We start from the raw sequence: 15,285 nt of genomic DNA, 5'->3' as shown, positions 1-15,285 counted from the left end.
CCTCCCCATACTCAATGGTGATTGGTTGTAGCCAGAGGAGATAAATTCTTGCCTCCATGGTGTAGCTACTTCACAGACTTTATTGGATCAGTTACCATTAAGCCATTCCCTGAACAGCCTGTAACATTCACTGCATCAAATTTTATATATACAACTTGTAGTAAAGCCCACTGCATGGTGTAATGCAATGGGCACTAGCTCATGGTTTGCTGTGGGTTTTGTGCCTCACTTGGGAGGTGGCAACCCTAAGAGGAGGCTTCTCCATGCACAACAGTCCTGACCCAAGTTCACACATAGGAAGTGAATCTATACCTATCAGGCAACCTTACCTCCTCTCTTGGCCTGAAATAGGCCAGGGGTACTATGTGGCTGGTTGGGTGGCTGCAGAGGCATTATAACTCTTTGAGGCCCCACTTTCAAACTTCAAGGAATATTTCCAACCCAGGAGTAGCCAACCTTTGGAGCCTGGGGATCTCCTGGAATTACTGCTCATCTCCAGACTATAAAGATCAGCTCCCCAGGCAAAAATGAAAGTGACTCACTTTCAATGGGCTTCACTAAGGCCTATTATGCACGGCCGCTGAAACGGCGGCATGGAGAATGCGGAGGAGGAAGAAGCAAAGTAAACCGCTTACGCACGGGACGGAACACAACGGCGGCAAAACCCAGAGTATCTGATTATGCACATGGCTAATCCGGAGCTGCTTCTGGTTGCTCCACTTTCTTCTGCATCTCGCTAACGTGGCTTTTTCGGTGGCATATGTTGACTCTGCGTCCGGTTGCCGCCTGCAGCATGCATAATTGGTGATTTTAGCCGCTGCCATTCCACCCCAAATGCAGACCTTCCACTCCGTGCATAATGGGCCTAACTTAGTCTGTTGTTTGGCTGGTGATGTCTGCCCTCCTGAAGCCTGAGGCCTACTGCTGTCAACTGCAGTCTCAGTTGTCCACAAAGCTAAATTGTTGCTAATAACACTGAAAACTTAGTCCCCACCCCCAAGTCTCACTGTCTACTTTCCTGTAAATCTTTTGTAAATCTTCAGTGCAAACTCCAGAGCTAAGTCCACTTGAAATTCCGGGCCCTTTATGCCTTTTATTTCATAGGAGATGCAAATTCTGATTTTGATGTATTAGACCAGATGAGCAAAGTCACTTCAACCCCTATGTTTCGACAGCCAGTTGCTTGTTCACCAGTTTGTTACAGGGTCTAAATATTTCTTATTTCTTATTTAGATCTTCTTGCACTTTCCAGACTCACAGGACCCTTGCTAGTCTGGCTGTCTGTACCAAAAATAAAAATTATTGGTGGTAAGGGCTGGCCAGAACCCACAGCCCAGGTGGGGCACACCTGCACCATTCCATACCAACCTCAGTTTGCAAACCTCTACCATTGTCTCTATTATCGCTGCTCATCTCTAGACTATAAAGATCAGCTCTGCAGGCAAAAATTGCTGCTTTGGAGGGTCTAAGACATTGTACTATTTTGAGGCCTCACCTCCAAACCTCAAGGAATATTTCCAACCCAGGTGTAGCCAACCTCCAGATGGGGCCTGGAGATCTCCTGGAATTACTGCTCATCTCCAGACTATAAAGATCAGCTCCCCAGGCAGAAATGGCTGCTTTGGAGGGTGGCCAGGATTGTTGTACAAAAGAAACATTTAAGGTCTCCCACACACATTGTTGTGGGGATGAAACACTTCAGGCCTTCTTCACAGGGTTCTTTTGCAGTTGAAACAGGAGGAAAAACCCCCACAACAGTTTCATCTCCACAGCAACCTTGCATGGTAGGCCTCAAATGTTCAGAGAGTGGTAGAGAAGAGACACACATGGCATGGCTGCGGCTTCCCTCCAGCAGTGAAGCTGGCCACAGCAGTATTTTAAGTGAGAAGGGGCTTTTCTGTGGCTTCCCTGTCACCAACAGTTAGGGAGAAGGAATGCACACACATGTCCACAGACTCCCCTGTGTTGCTCTCGGAATCGTGTCCCTCCCCTCAGTCAGGGTCTGTTAGAGGCTTCCTTCACAGCAGACCTGAAGGGAATGGGATTCCTGAGCACAAGCAGCAATTGGGGTGGGGTGGGGGGATTCCACCAATAGGAGGCTTCGGAACCTTCAGCATTTTGTCAGGGGGTATGGTCACAATTTTATGTATATAGATTAGGGACACAAAGACTTTAGTAGGGAACTTCTCCAAAACATACAATGATACTGATCTGTGATCCTTTTTATGTTAAAAAAGTATTACATGGAATGCTTCTGCCCTCAGAACATCAAGCTACTATGTCGACATCACTGTTACCATAAACCCCACAGGAACATGATGTGCCTTTGTGATTCATTTGTGACTGAGAGCCAGCTTGGTGTAGTAGTTAAGAGCTTCTGATCTGGAGAAATGGCTTGATTCCCCACTCCTTAATATGCAGCCCTGTAGACCCTACCTTGTGAAATGGGCTGCCTGAGGAGGTCAGGAAAGCTCACAAATTTCTAACAGTTTGGAAACGATGTAAAACAGAATTGTTCAGATAGAGTGCATGCAGTACCATCACAATGAGATGCCATTGTTAAAAGCAACCTTTCTAAACTTTTTTACCACTGAAACATTCTCCAGGCCTTGAGAAACCCCAGAAATGGTACAATCATGCAGAACATGGTTGGGAAGCATAGCTGTGTACCTGCCTCCCCCACTAAGCCTCTCCCTTCCACTCCCTTTGGCCCATCATGGGCCATTTTCAGAGGGGGTGGTTGGATCAACATGACCATATACATCATATCACCCTATAAATATTTAACATGTTTTTAAAATATATTAAAAATTAGTTAATTCTCACCTATCCGGGAAACCCTTCCAGGGCCATCAAGAAACCCAAAGCCTGGTTTACGGAATAAACAAAAATTAGCATGCAAGCAGATGGTCCATCCGGATAAGTAAATAAGAAAGGCCAGGCTCCAGTCTGGGAATGAACAATAGCCCCGGAAGAATGCATGCCTCCCTGCTTGACCGGACTTCCATCCAGGAAACCCAAGTTGTAATATAGTCCTCCTGTATCCTGTCCTCTCTCTGAGGGCATTGATTCTGTTCCAACTAATCACACAGGCTATGCTTTCCTGTAGATGTTGTAAGCTGAAGATAGTAGAGAGAGTTATGATAGGAAGCTTTGCTTAAAAGACTTTTCTGCATGGTGGGAAAGGGGAAAGAGAAACTCAAAGACCAGCAGCATTCTATATGTAGAATTAAATAGAGCAAGATATGAAGGCACCTGAAGCTGACATGGTCTATTGGTTCACCAACAGCAACTCTTCAGGGTCTCAGGAACTTTCTACAGGGGAAACAAGGCCAGGGAGACATTGGCCTTTTCTCATATGTTGCAGCTATGTTATTCACATGTGTAGATGATGGCGCGCGCGTGTGTGTGTGTGTAAGAGAGAGAGAGAGAGAGAATATCTAGGCTTCAACCTGAGCATTTGTTTGGAAGAGAGATGGCTACACATATTTGCTCACTTTCAGTTGTAGAAAACGGGGTGAGACTATTGCTATTTTTACATTTCCTAGCAGGAAGAAAGGAGAAAATGACTGCAGACTTGGTTTTCCTGAGCTAAATGAAATGGCACGTGATGCTGATCCATAACATTTTATGCTCATTGAAATGCCTGCATCAGCAAAAAGAAGAGTCTTTATTATGTGTGTGCTGAAGTGCATATATTCCTCAATGATCGTGCAATCTATTTTTCCATAAGATGTGGACACAGCACTTCCTTTGCACAAAACCTTTTGCATTACTTTCAATGTCTTCTATTGTCAAACGGCATTTGTTCTTTCTAGTTTGCCTTATTGTCTGGAGAAATATATTCAAAGAGGACTGAACTAAAGTTGCTCATTTGTATGCCACATGAGGAATCTCATATGCACTTGATATACAAACCTTTGTACCTCACTGGCCTTGCAAATGCTGGAGGGAATGAGCCATGAGAACAATACACTCCTGGTAAAATAATGGGAGTTTCAGCCCTGCAGGGAATTGGGTGGCAAAGACAACTTCTGTACCTACATTTACTTCTGTGTTATGACTGACTGTGCCTTGAGATCAGCCTCCATTTGAGCCGTGGCTCTGGATGACAAGATTCTCTTTGTTGAATACTGTTTTGATTCCACATCCAGAGTATAATACCCTCATTGTGAGAACTAGGAATGAAATCAGTTTCTTTGCTCAATGTACCAGCCAGAGAAAAAACAAAAATGCAACATCCCAAGGAATCTTCTCTCCCTGCTTCATACTGTGAGATAGTTTTTTTTTTTTTTTGGGGGGGGGGATGGGGTTTGGTTGGCTCTTGATTCCAAGACAGCAACATATTTTATGCCACATTAGGAACTTATCATGGCATAAGTTTCTGTGATCCAGATATATTTAACTGGCAGTGAATGCAAAATTTAATGCAGTGGCTATGGCTCATGCAAGCTTGTGCCACAAGAAATTAATTTGCCCTTAAGGTGTCCCAAGACTCTTTTATTGAAAACACTGTTCTGTTTCAAAGGTCTGCTTTAAATGCTGAATTCCTAGGCAGGTATGCAAAACATTTAACAAACGAACAGGGCTGTTTATTGCCCTGGCACTGGTGTGTGTGCGTGTGTGCGTGTGTGTGTGAGAGAGAATTTTGTCCAGGCAATGAAAGAATTTGTGCTCTGGACACAAAAACAGCATGAAGTCTCCTTTTCATTGTTCAAGAATTTCACAAGCATTTTTCAGTGCTTTTTAAAAACCTTTTCTGTTGATCTTTAATGGCTAGAATAGACAAATACCCACCTGAAGTCCTCAGACCCGGTTTCACAAGATCCACGAGTCTCAGGCTGACTTTGCAAACAGTAAATGATTTGCGACTTTGCTGCTCCTGTCCAGCTCTCGGAATCATTTTCACTTTCCCCCTCCCTATACCTTCAGACCATTTCCCCAAGGAGGGGCAAAATGCACATGGTCTCCGGCTCACAAAAGCAGGATTGTAAACCTTGCACTTGCGGCCCTCCAAACAGGACACTCGTCCTGTGTTTTTCAGCCACCAGGTTGTGCCTTTTCCCCTCCATAGGAGGCGGAGGAGAAGGCAGGAGAGCAAAGTGAACTTAACTTACTGTTCCTCATCCCATCAATCATCAGTGGCAATCCCCTCTTAGCAGTGAAAGGTCTCCCACTTAAAATCCCCCTCCCTACCCATTCATCGTCTCCCCACAAAACTGAAATGAATAAATGTTTCTAACTGGTTGCTGCTGCCCACTCCCACTTTATACATGTGCCCTTAAGTGAGAAGATGTCTGTAAATTCATTTGATTTACACTGGAATGTATAAATGTTCACTTTGTGTACCAGTGTAATTTTAAAATTACTTTTTAGTTTGCCATTTCACATGTATGCAGGTATATGTATGTGTTCCTGTGCATATGGCACAATTTTTTTTAAATCTGTGGTCAGGAACCAGGAAGAGGGAGGTGGGTGTGAGGGCGGGCAATGCTGCCAAGACTGTAACACATTTCCCACTCCATATGGGGTTGCCTCTGGTTGCTCACCGATGGGATGCAAGAAAAAAAGTGCCAATTCCACTTTTTGTGATTTCCCACATTGCAAGGCAAATCTGAACAAAACTCAAGCCAGCCCCTGGACAGCCTCAGGATGCAGGCAACATCATGTGGAGGCGGTTCTAAAACCTGCCGGCAACCAAAGGCTGTCCAGGAGCAGATTCATCATGCAGAAACGGTCTCATTGTAGGCACCAGCCTTTTTTCTCTCCCTTAAAAGAAGGCACAATGCACTTCACACGGTCTCATTGCTTCCCTGCATATCCTAAGGAAACTTATCCGTGATTATGGCTAGGAAAGAAAGAAAAATGAAGAATGGTGTCACACACTGCATTCCACGATGCTTCTTCCACAAGGCAAAGGATGTGAATAAGCCCACCCAACTGAGATAGCACTCTGCTCTGCTTCTGAGTCACTACAGCTTGGTGTAGTGGTTAGGAGTGCGGACTTCTAATCTAGCGAGCCAGGTTTGAATCTGCGCTCAGCCACATACAGCTGGGTGACCTTGGGCTCACCACAGCACTGATCGAGCAGGAATATCAGGGCTCTCTCAGCCTCACCCACTTCACAGGGTGTCTGTTGTGAGGAGAGGAAAGGGAAGGCAATTGTAAACTGCTTTGATACTCCTTCAGGTAGAGAAAACTGGCTTATTCTGTGCCTCTTGGTAGTGTCTGTCAACAGGCCAGGTGGCAGCAGCGGGAACTGTCAGACATTTAGCCCTTGGCTGCTCACCTAAGGCCCACGGTGACTTGCCTCAGGAAAGCTCATGAGTCAAGCATGGTTTGACTGGCTGAAATGTCTCCTACATTCCTATCTAATCTGACCCTTATCCTACCCCAGTAACATTCTGGCCTCCATCCCACACATCTTTCCAGTCCTTCCTACAGCTACACCATCCTGATGGGCATTCCTGGTGCCCCTGAATCATCATGGCTTTTTTGTAAGAACACAGGCAGCTGCTGTTACTCATTATGATAATATTCCTGATTTGGATAGATAATGAATTGGTACATGGTGGTTACTACTATCCAGTCAGAAGAAAATGACTGTATTATTTTTGCTAAACAAGCTTCATCTGCTATGTAATAGACTGTTCAGTTAAGGAGGCAACATCCTCAAGAACATCTGGTGTAATCCGCTAGAGCGGCTTCCTTTGAGGGTAAAAAGGGAATTGTTTCATCTGGTGTCATATTTCAAATGTGTCTGTTTGGTCAGAGGCCAGGAAAGATTTGGAGGATGGATTTGGTCTGTTTGTTTCCTAATGTTTGGGGTGAACACATGCTAAAGCCTTTGTAAAAATAATTAGTTTTCTGTGTTACAAGGTGAATAGATGTGTGCACTTTAGTCATCACACTGGAATGAACCAGCTCTTTTCAGTAATAGGCTTTTGAGGAAACATTGTGGTCTCCGAAAGGGTAAAGTCTAACTGGATCCATAATAATGGCGACAGTACAGAAAAGTCCTCTCTCATGCATTTATAGATACACACAGTTCATACATCTCCCCAAATATTTTTCACAAATACTCACACTATGTCCAGCCCAAGCAAAACACTGTTATGAGTTTCTTTCTATGGATTTAAAATATTTGTAGCTTGTTTTTCTCTCAAAAGCCTCATTGCAAAAACCAAAAAGCCATAAAGAAGAAATAAACCCAGACAATTAAAACTAAAAACCACGGTCAGAAGAAGAAAATATCACTATTCCTATTAAGCACTCTCAAATGCCATCCTGACCAGATTGGCTGTACACACTGTCCTGAAGGATAGAAAGGGAGATGCCTTCCTGACATTCTCAGGAAGACCCTTCCATAGGATGGAGGTAATTACTAGCAAGGGCTATGATAACAGGTAGGGTGACTAGCCCTTCTTTGAGTTATGCAACATCCCCGTCACCCAGTTTGACTGCACAGAGTCACAGCAGCATACATTCAGAAGGGAGAAAGTAGGAAAAGAAAAAGGAAGTTTATGGAAAACTCCAGTGGCTGTTTTGAGGAGAAGGGGCCTGATTACTGCAAAGACAACAGTGGATTTTTAAGTCTGGCTCAGATACTTCAAACTAATGTTACTGAGGAAAGGTTCATTAATTGAGAGTATCATTTGAAGGAACAATAATTGATAAAGCTGTCCTCATCCAGATATAGCCTGCAGTACTTCTGGAATTGCAGCCAATTGCCAGACTATGGAGAACACATCCCCTAGGAAAATGCCATATTTGGAGGGTAGATTCTATAGAATTACTCCATGTTGAGCTGCCTCCCTCCCCAGGCTCTGCTCCCAAATTTCCAGGAACTTTCCGTGCTGCAGTTGGAAATCCTGAATGTATGTGGAATGCTGTGGGTGAAGTGTCTGGCCAAAAGAACTCCTAAAACTGGAGGTGTCGTATCTTGGTTGGCTGAACGGTCATCATTTAGGGTGCATTTATGTTCAGAAGAAAACTGAGTTAACTTGTCTTTAAATCTGAAGGTAAAGAGTTCTTTAAACAAGCAGGGGAAGTTTTCATTTGCAGGAGGGATGGAAAGAAAAAGCTGCCAGGAAAATCAGAATTGCTGTAAGTATTCATAACATGAAACAGGCCTTCAGTATGTGGGTTCCATATTTTGAAGAGCTGGAGTGAAAAGAATGAGCATTTAGAAATAAACCCAGAAACAAACTGATGACCAGTTTGGTGATCTCAAGATGGGAGCAAGATGTTCCATGGAGTTCAATCAGCTTATTATTCAACTTTTAAAATATTAATAACCTTCATTCTCCTTGTGGCTCAAGGCAGTTTACAATTCCAAATGTAAAAACCTACAGCATTCAACCCTTCCCCTTCCCTTGTCTGCAGCTTACAACCTAGTACACAATCTAGCAAATAACACTGGCCTGGCTGCAAATCTAGAACCATCTGAAACAGTGTGCATTCACACATACATATACACACATTGCATCACTCTCTCATTGGGCCCATTCCATAGGCTGAAAGCTTCTACAGAAAAAGCTGCCTGGTGAACTAGCTTAAACAGGGAAACAACCAGTAGATTGTACTAACCTGAAAACTATAGGCACTTGGAAGACCAATCTTTACACAGCCTGCGGCGCCGCGGACTGAATAAAACTGTAAGGGCTTAGGGGGAGGAGTTAGGGCGGGCTCTGTCTGGGATGAGGAAGGGTGCCGATTGGCCCCTTCCTCTGGACAGACCATTGGCCGGGCCAATTGGCCTGGCCGATTCCCGCCCTGCCAACAAGGGAGCAACTGCGAGCCACGCAGAGCGCGGCTCGCAGTTGCTCCCTGCCCGGCGGCCTGACGCAGCGAGAGGCGCAAAGCGCCTCTCGCCGCGTCAGCCCGGCAGCCAAGAGAGCCCCTGGCAGTTGCGCCTCTCGCCACGTCAGCCCGCCGGCCAAGGGAGCCCCCGCCAGCCGCGGCTCCCTGCAGGGAAAGGCTAGCGCCCATTGTATTTTCGCATACAATGGGCTTTGCCTCTAGTCTTGTAGATAACTGGAAATGGTAAATATGCTAAATACCCTTTTGTTGAAATCAATAGGACTTCTCACTATTTGACAACTGCATTAACAGCATACACGCCCATTTTCCGTGTCTTGTTTGCTAAAACAGCCTGGTAGTCAACAACAACAACGTTAAAATAAATCTGAAGTCCCTTCCTTCAGCTCCTTCAAAACATTGGAAGGAAACAAAAAGCCATCTAGTTCAGCATCCTGTCAGAAGAACATCCTCACATCACACAATTCAACTCAGACATTACCAACGGCAAATACTGACCTTGGGCTGATTTTATTTATTTATTTATATTTTTATACCGCTCTTCCCTTCGGCTCTGGGCGGTTTACAGAAAACATTTCAGAACATTTACATGGAACAGTATCAGTATCAATATAACAATATAACAACAATAACATACCAACTAGAACTGGAACTAGAACTAGAATTTGTTTTATGCCTATTAAAAAAATTACCTTTATTCTCTACAGCTGCAAGATCAACTGCTCAGAGACAATTTGGTTCTGCCAGGAAACCCAAAGGGTGCCCACAAGATATAAAATTATTATAACAGCAAAAAACAAACAAGGTGTTGGTCATTGATGGTATGCATAGGGGACAAAGTCTACTCAGAAGTAAGCCCATGTTCTTCTGTGGGAAAGTAAATCTTGAAAAAGGTGCAATATGAGTAATCTGTGATCACTATCACTCTGCCATCTACACACCTTTTTCAGCATTCAGGCATAGGTATACTCCCCACACATCATGCGATCAAAGTAACCAGAAAAAATCATGAATTCTTGGCATGGTCAGCAGCAAAAGGAAATGTGGTCGCCAAAGGATCCACTGGCTCGACACGATCAAAGCCAACACAGGGATTACCATGAACCAATTAAAAGAAGCATTCAGAGACAGGGACACATGGCAAAGACTTTCCTATAGAATCGCCAAGGGTCGGACACAACTGAATGGATAACATCTTCATCATACCCCCCACCATCACCACAACACTGAGAAGGTTGGGAAGGGGAGGGTGTGATTTAGACTGAGAAACAGCAGAGGATGAAAGGATTACACTTGCTTATCCAGCTGTTGCTTTAACATTTTAAAAGAATTCTAAATTTCCCCATTACATCTAAGATGATCCTGACATATTTGTGTAATGCTAGAGTTGACCCTCAATTTCTTTGTGCTTAGTTTAAATTCATTTTAAACTATCTTTTTAAAGCAAAAGGAATGAAAATTGATGGTGGCTCAGATCTGTTTTTTATAGTCCAAGATCAACATTTTATCAAATTTTCCTAAAATTCAAGGTGTTTATTCCAAACTTGGATCAATTACAGGAGTATGTATGTCACACATGTGGGCGGGCTAGTGACACCTAGTGGCAAAATCTGTGTCTGACAAGGTAACAAATAATTGTGGATAGCTGAAAGGATTCAAAGGAGGATGCCATTGTTTTTTTTTAATCCTGTTGTCTTACTGTTCTGATCAGGACAAAAGAATATTAACGCCTTTAAATAACTGTGAGTGTTTACCAAGCAGATAAAAATTACCTGAAGATCTCAGACAGTGACCAGTGTACTCTGAGAGAGAACTGTGAATGGCCCAAGGTAACCCAACTGGGTGCATGTGGAGCAGTAGGGAATCAAACCTGGCTCTCCAGATTAGAGGCCACTGCTCTTAATTACTACGTCAAGCTCTCAAGTAGGAAAAAAAATCTGCTTTGCTTATCATCATCACATCATCATAAAACATAATAAAGATGAAAGAAGGATATACCCATATGACTCACAGCATACCTGATTTGCTTTTGGGAGTGTCACCCACCCCAGAGGACAAATCAAGTAGGTTGTGTGTCATCCCCGACCACTTCCGCCTCTTCCTTGACCTCCCAGGCTGCCAGTCCCAAATCACAGGCCATCACAGTGATGACGATTTTGACAGGAATTCTATTTCTTCAGGCAACAAGGGACAGTCTCCAAAAGTACAACAATTCTGCCATTATTGAGAAACAAAAATCGAATGATGGTGGCTAGAATGTGCATCCCCAAAATTGTCCCTTTCCAAACAGTTTATTACATACTTGTCATTGTCACTATGGCCTGAGTCAGAATGGAATGGCCTCCTGTTAGTGCCACTGGGACTCTTAGCTCAGCTTGCTCCAGGACTATTTTAAATGTCTATTTGCCCATTTCTGGAGTCCAAGGTGAAGTTACCTATTATAACTATTAGCAGAGAAAACTGAAAATTGAGAAATGGTGTTTGTTCTGTTATGAGGTAAATTTCTTGTTGAGTTGTTTTATCATGAAGTAAATTTGATCACTTTGGATTTTAATTTGAACGATAAATGTTGTTTTGTTTTTAACTATTGCTTATAGTTGCCCTGAACGTTTTAAAGGACAGGATTTCGTTTTGCTTTTGATTCCCAGTTCAATTTTTCCTTCTCAGGTATTTCTTCAGTTCTCTAATTCACCAGTTTCACTGAGTGCAATAAAAAAAGGTTCCCAGGCAAACAGAAATCTAATTCCATTTACTTTTTATTAAATGGAAACATTTCCACTGATCAGAGGCTGTTATACCAGTTTTTCCCAAGTCAAGCTCAGTTGGCTGCTTAATTGACCCAACGGTGTTTTTAGCCTTTAGGAAAAAGTTGTGCTATTAGAATTGTAGATATTAAGGTTTCCAAAGCATTTGAATGGTTGAATCTAATAGAATTATAAGTATACATGTGAATTAAAAAAAATAAAGTCTAATATTATTTGCATAAAATAAGAGAGTAGGCATAGGGTGGTACTTAGTATACCAGGTATAAGTTGTAAACACCTGGGGTCAGATTCCTTCTCAGGCTGCATCCAAAGAGCTGTTTTGCTCCACCTTGGCTTCTCTACCAGAGCACTGGTAGTTGTTTTTTTTTGGGGGGGGGGCATATTCACATACAACATTATCCACTTCCCTGTTTTTCATTGCTTTAGTATAATCTTTCCCAAACCAGCTTTGCTACAAACGTTTCTGAAAGATCACAAGTTTTCATGCCCCCTAGATGGCAAAGTCACATGTTAAAAGTCTCCCACAAATAGTGGCACAATTATTACCATGATCTCCTTGCATTCATCATTCCTCTCACTGCCAGGGGCAAAGAGACAATTGAGGAGAGTATGGCAAATATCCCATGAGACAGCTGTGCTGGTACTACAAAAGCATCTGCATTTGCAATGACAATGACTACACAATGGGGAGTCATCACTGTGACTGTTTACACAGTTGTGATTTGACCACACATTCTTACCATATTGGATTCTGAATGCAGACTCTGAATTTGCACCTGGAATTCTGCATCTGTGGGTTTCTCCATCACTGGTCAGGACTCCATTCATGGCATATGTTTTGCAGTTCTGTCAGGAAAATAGGCAGTTCCACCTCCCATCCTGCCTCCCCCCCCTTTCTTAGTCTGAGCATGCACGATAACACAATCAAAATAAATAAAATGCTCCTCCCCTCTTAGGGTCACCAGGGAAGGGGGGCAGACTCAAAAGCAAGAGAAGTGGAACAGTTTGAACCTTTCGTGGTCAGTGAGAAAGGCCACAGTGAAAATGAAACCGAAATTCAACTTTCTTTTTCAAGTCCTACCAATAGATATCAATGACTCCACGGTGAACAAATGGCAGTCTGAAATAAATGTTCATCTGGAACTATAAGAGGCCAAGAATTGCCTTTAAAATCTTACAAGATGACAAGAAGAGAGGGGGACAGGGCGTCCCAAATCTAAAATTATATCTACATGCGGCAACACTGACAGCAGTGGGAGATTGGATAATTGACCCAATGACAAGAGACTTGGTGTTGGAAAAGGCGGATAGTAAGTACAGTCTCCATGAAATGCTCTGGCCCTCCTTGAAAATAAAAGGAAAGGAAAAACCCAAGTTCAACTTTTGGACAAGATCTCTCTTAAAGATCTGGAACAAATACAAACTTTGCTCTCCATCATACCTACTAAAATCGCCAATAGAGGCGTATTTTTCCAGACAGCAGCAAAAAAGAATAACATGTCCAATGTACAAGGACTTGCTAACGAGAACGGGTGAGCTCAAGAGCTTGCAAGTATTAAACAAAGAAGGATATGAGCTACAATGGATGGAGTATAATCAATTGAAATCTAGATTAAAAACAGACTTTGAGATCCATGTGGACAAAAACACGCCTCTTAGCGATTTCGAAAACATGTTATTGCTCAAAAAACCGCACCTACAGGGCCAGATCTATAAACTACTTTTGAAATATGAAACAGAGTCAGAACAAGTTAAGAACTGTATGATTAAGTGGATGCAAAATTTGGGTTCTATAATTGCTATGGAGGAATGGGAACGAGCATGGATTAAAATTCCTAAACAAACAGTCAGATTTTAAGAGAAAACTGGTATAAGATGTTTTATAGGTGGTATATTACCCCAAAGGTCATTGCAAGAATCTCAGATAGGTTTGATAATAAATGTTGGAAATGTAATAAAGCAATAGGTTCCTTTTATCATATGTGGTGGAATTGTGAGAAAGTATTGGGCCAAAATACATATGGTGTTACAGGAAATATTTAAAATGCGGTATCCATGAAGCCTGAATCTATGTTGCTAAGTTTTCATCCAAGTGCTTTACCAAGTTCTTCTAGAATCCTCTTCTTCCATGCAACTACGGCGGCACGGTTGGTGTGGGCGAAGCACTGGAAGGTGACTGAGACTCCAACTATTTCTACATGGCTAGACAAATTAGCGGACATAGCAAAAATGGCAAGACTCACTAACATGGTTAATAAGAAGAATATGACGAACAGTGGAGCAATTACCTGGACTTTCTTAAGAAAGACAGCAGTAACTGTTAGGTTAGGGTTAATATGCGATGGGAACTGACTATATACTTCTTAAGATAATATCAGACTATATTCTCATATGTATCAATAACTATTTTACTAGCTGGTCATTCTTGTCTTATTTCATTTTTCTGTAAACGCTTTATATAATAAAAATTAAAAAATAAAAAAAAGCAAGAGGCACCTTAGTCAGCTAAGGCAAATATCCGAGTGTAACGGGGCAGAATGTGTCTCCTGTCAGCTTGTGCTTGCATCTCTTCCTGGATGCCAACACCACTGCCTCCACTGGGGTAAAAGGCAAGTGGATACCTGTGGCTCAGGCAATGGAGGCAAAGAGCGGCAGAGTTCAGTGGTGCACTTTGTCCCTTTGTACAGCTCTTTGGCTGTAGTCCAGGCAAGCAAGGGGGGTGGTGGTGAACTAATAACGGACTTGAGTTGTAACACAATCAAAATAAAGAAAAATTAAAAATGCCCCCCCCCCATCCCTTGATTCCCATGGCACTCAAATCACCCAAGCAAGGGGTGTGTGTGTGCATTGTTGTGCACTCACTCATCGTGCATGGAGGAGGACAAAGCACACCGGCTGCCATTAAACAAATGTTTTCCTGCATGAAGTTTATGAAGTGCCTGTTACACCTTAAATCATAAGGTGCATTTATTTTTTAATATCATTTTTTATTTTACATAGATTTGGAAAGAACAAGGAAAGAATATATTTGATTACAGTATCGCCTCTCCCTGTACCCCCCAAAGTCCCCATTTGCTTGAAATCATAAGGTGCATTTAGATGCCAGGAAGAGCCAAGCTCTGTCCACATATTGTTTAATATTCCACAATTACAAGACACAGTAAAAGTAATTTGAAACTGGATTGTTTTGTCTAAGCTAGGAAAATTTCGTGAATGACTGTTATAGTGCACAAATAGATTGCTTTAGTTTTTTAGCTTCATTTTTATTTTATTTGGATTCTATTCAGCCCTTTCCTGGAGACTCGCGGTAGATTACAACAATAAAACAACAACTGCATATAAAAATACATAATATAAGATAATTGTTCAGTCCATTCAAGTAAAATGTCCAAAATGAACATTGACTATTGGATTCTCAAATGTGGCTGCTGTTACTCAAGGAGGCTATAAAACTATGATGGTATATAAAATACTTGAATATAAAAAGAGTTATTGCATATAGAATTACATCTAATGCTTTCGACCTTTTGCATATTAAAGCTGAAATTTTTAAATGCTTGCAGCTGCTAAAATATATGAGCAGAAGCTTCTGTATCCTTTCTATCATTACCCAAAAGAATGTTTATAAAATGGTAATCAACATAGAATCATAGAGTTGGAAGGGATCTCCAGGATCATCTAGTCCAAACCCCTTCAGAAT

At 42.3% G+C, this 15,285-nt stretch overlaps 1 protein-coding gene across 2 annotated transcripts in view; it reads right to left on the bottom strand.

Moving 5' to 3' along the window:
- Positions 1-15,285, bottom strand: part of PRR5L (proline rich 5 like) — a 275,462-nt gene that overhangs the window by 87,661 nt on the left and 172,516 nt on the right. Inside the window, exon 1 of one of the 2 annotated variants that reach the window (XM_077322185.1) lies at positions 2,827-2,900. The exons of the other annotated variant lie outside the window; for it this stretch is intronic. The gene's annotated coding sequence lies outside the window, so the exon portion shown is untranslated. Of the gene's footprint in view, positions 1-2,826; positions 2,901-15,285 lie in introns of those variants that run through there. 2 annotated transcript variants of the gene reach the window in all.

The sequence above is a fragment of the Paroedura picta genome, chromosome 2 (genome assembly GCF_049243985.1).
Source record: "Paroedura picta isolate Pp20150507F chromosome 2, Ppicta_v3.0, whole genome shotgun sequence".
Taxonomy (NCBI): Eukaryota; Metazoa; Chordata; class Lepidosauria; order Squamata; family Gekkonidae; genus Paroedura; species Paroedura picta.
The sequence above is the reverse complement of the archived record's forward strand: the minus strand, read 5'-3'. Positions and strand labels throughout refer to the sequence as shown.